The sequence below is a fragment of the Crocodylus porosus genome, unplaced genomic scaffold, assembly GCF_001723895.1.
Source record: "Crocodylus porosus isolate Cpor-Errol unplaced genomic scaffold, CroPor_comp1, whole genome shotgun sequence".
Taxonomy (NCBI): Eukaryota; Metazoa; Chordata; order Crocodylia; family Crocodylidae; genus Crocodylus; species Crocodylus porosus.
The window spans coordinates 21,082,285-21,085,736 of NW_017728931.1; positions in this window are offsets into that span (position 1 = coordinate 21,082,285).

Consider the following 3,452-nt stretch of genomic DNA (forward strand, 5'->3'; position numbering starts at 1 on the left):
CCCAAAATCCAAATGCTTATTCAAGCTATTATACTTAGTATGGGCATGGGGGCTATCTGTTGGTAGCCTGGCATGGCCAAACCATGCTTTAGGACAGGCAGAACTATGGTCAGGATTCTTTAGGACAGTCCCCCAGTGGCATCAACAGAAAGTTTGTAGTGGTCCAAGAAGTATTTTGCCCCATAATCCCATCCTAATCTGACCTTCATTTAGGGCTCTGTAATTGATGTGGGATATTATTTTACAAATTAATTAGTACATATGCATATCTAATGAAATTCTCTCTCTTTAGGATGTGTAATTAATTAATAACAAGCTTTTATTGGGTCTAGATTCACTCTGAAAAAGGAACCAGGAATAAGGAATAGGAAATTGGGAGTAAGGAACTGGGAATAAGCAACCAACTTCAGCCTCATCAGGAAGTTACATAGGGAGTTGATCCCTGTTTTTCCTGAATATCAGAAAAGCACAGAAGCTTTAAAAATCTAACAGGTACTGGGATCTGAAAAAGGATGGTGATTTTGGGACCAAGAAAGTCTTGATCCTCATCTGCAGTGCCCAGTTAAACTGAGCCACTCTGCATGTTTGAAGTGCATGATGATTTGAAAAAGTAGTCACTGGTTTAGGCTGCAGTCACCAGGAATCCCTGAAAGAACTCAGATTGATTCAATAGAAAACACTCCTGATTCCTCATTCTGCAATGTGGTCCTTCCACAAACCCCAGCCAGGTCTTCAGTATTTTGCAGCATTATTTCAGTACTGCATACAGGCATTTGGATGTGCTTATATCTGTTTCATAGTCAGATACAAGGTATTAACAAAAAAGGGCACCATGAGTCAGGAACCCTAATAGTCAGTCCTGCCTACTCTGATAGACCAGATGGGGCATGCCAGGCTGTCTATGTCTGTATGCTACCCAACTGGCTGAAAGAGGCCTTAGGGCTCTTTTTACGATCATCTGTGAGCATAGTGTACTGGTGGCTTAACACAAGTGCATTCTGTGTGCTCTCAGCCTTGCCCAGGACCAGTCTCCTGACTCCTGTCCTTTACTCTTAATTCCTGGCTACAGACCCTTGTCTCTGACCATTTTGTCAGACTGCCAGCATGCCCTGTCACAGGTAGCTTGCCAGAGGCATAACAGGGCAGTTCAGCACCCAAAGCTGTGCTGGTACGCAGGGCAGCAGCAGCTCCTGGCTGCCAGCAGCAGTAGCACAACCAGCCAGCAGTATCAGGAGCTGTTATTTTTATGCCTCGGACGCCATTGTTATGTTACTTCTCCCTGATTATAAAACTAAACTAACATTTTATTAACACATTTACTGAGGTCTTGTAACTACAGCTGGCATTTGAGCCAAATACAGAGAAATTGGCATTTTGCTGTTTCCTTCTAAACTTTTCCCTCCTGTAACCTGTGCTCTTTCCTCCAAGGTACCTGCAGGGACTGGACAGTATAAGAGGCTGTAAAACAAAATAGTGCAGAACCCACATGCATTTTTTGGCTAGGTTCTGAAAGACCATCCTCCACTGATATGCCTGCAAACTTGGTACACACCTTTCTACACAGAGTTCAAATCTATGAGGCCCCCAGCTTTCAGGCAGATCCATGTATATGTAACCCTTGTCACAAAGATACATATATGTGGCAGCAGTAACTCAGTTTCCCCAACTGTATCTAAATTTAACAGGAGGGTACAAACAAGTTTGATTTATTTATACACATAAGCAAACAGCAGGCTGTAACCTGGGATTGAAATCTGATAACAAAATTACCCCTTTCAACATTGCAATTTAAAAACACAATTCCAGTAGTCTTGTAAGGACCTTTTGGAGGGAGACTCTTCACCTTGTGCAAAACCCCAGCTATCCCAGGTGGCACAAGGACTTTCACTCCTCCACAACCAACTGATTGCATTAACTTCTGCAGCCTTTTAAGTGGAACTCAGGCCCTTCTCTGTCACAGCAGTCAGATTCTCTCTCTGCAGGGGTCTCTACAGTGGGGAAATCACTCCTTTTCCCACCTGCACTCAGGCTCTTCCATTATCTCCCTGTGGGCCTCTTTCAGTTGTGCGTGGAGCATATCAGGGATCAAGGCCTCTCACCAGCTCCTTCTACCTGACTCCAGGCAAAATAGCTCCCACCTTGCTCCTCGTCTTTCCTACTTCCACTCTGGCTAGCCCGCAAAGCAGTTTGGAGGCTATAGTTGAACCCAGGTCTCCCGTCTGGTTTTCCTGGGTTTGGAGTGGCCCCACCCCCCTCTGCTTAATCCCTAGCAACCCAGGGGTGAGGATTACATATACAAACCTTTAAATTTCTACTCCATTGTTACTGTCATGCCAGATAAATTCTAGAAGCAAAATTAGAGTGCAAGAGAAATCTTTTACAGGCAACCCCTGCTTAACGTAGTTTCACTTCCCGCGGTTTCGTTATAGCACTCATTAAAAATCCCTACCTGGTTTCACTTAGTGCTCAGCGGTTTCATTATAATGCTCAGTGCAGGAGGTAGGGAGAAACAGTGGCAGCAGCGGCGGTGGCAGCAGCGGCAAGTGAGTGGCAGCCGGTGGGGCCCAGGGTGGGGTGCCAGGAGCCCAGGGTCCACTCTGGCACATGGTGCTGGAGCAGCAGGCAGACGGGGGGGAGCGGTGGTAGTGTTGAGAAGGGGCAGAAGCAGATGTGAATGTGGGGCCCAGGCCAGGGCTAGCAGGGCTGCAGGAGTGTGGGTCCAGTGTTCAAGGACATATGTGTAGTGTCCCCTGCCCCAGCCCACAGTGGAGCCAAGCCTGCGGAGCCCCCATGTCCCTGGGCTGCAGCCCATGATACATTCTGCTCTGGTCACGCGGTCACCCACTGGAGCCCCACTGCTCGCCATTAATCCCTGCCTTCTCGCTGTTAATCCCTGGGTGGGTGGGTCCCCGACTCAGGCCCCGCAGGCGGAGCAGCTGGGGCTGTGCACAGGTGCACTGGTGGCCAGCGGGTGTGGGCTGGCAGGGGCCATTATGGTCGTGGAACGATGAGGCTGGAAGAAGCTGATGCCTTCCCTGGCAGAGCCCATGCAGTGCCTCGCAGCAAGGCCAGGGCCTGCAGGAACCAATTATATTTATTTACATTAAACCCTATGGAAAAATGGGTTTTTCTTAATGTGGTTTTGCTTAGCGCTCAGTTTTTCTGGAACCAATTAAGAGCACTAAGCAGGGGCTGCCATGCATACACAGCAGTGTGCCGTGCATGCACACACATGCATATGCAGCAGTATGTCCTACACACACACACACACACCAATGTCTCCTCCACACAGCAATGTGCCATGCATAGTTTCATAGTTCCTAGGGTCGGAAGGGACCTGAGCAGATCATCTAGTCCGACCCCCTGCCATGGCAGGAAAGATTACTGGGGTCAAATGAGCGCCTCCTGATATCTAGTCTGAATTTACCCTCTGCTAGCTTGTGACCATTATT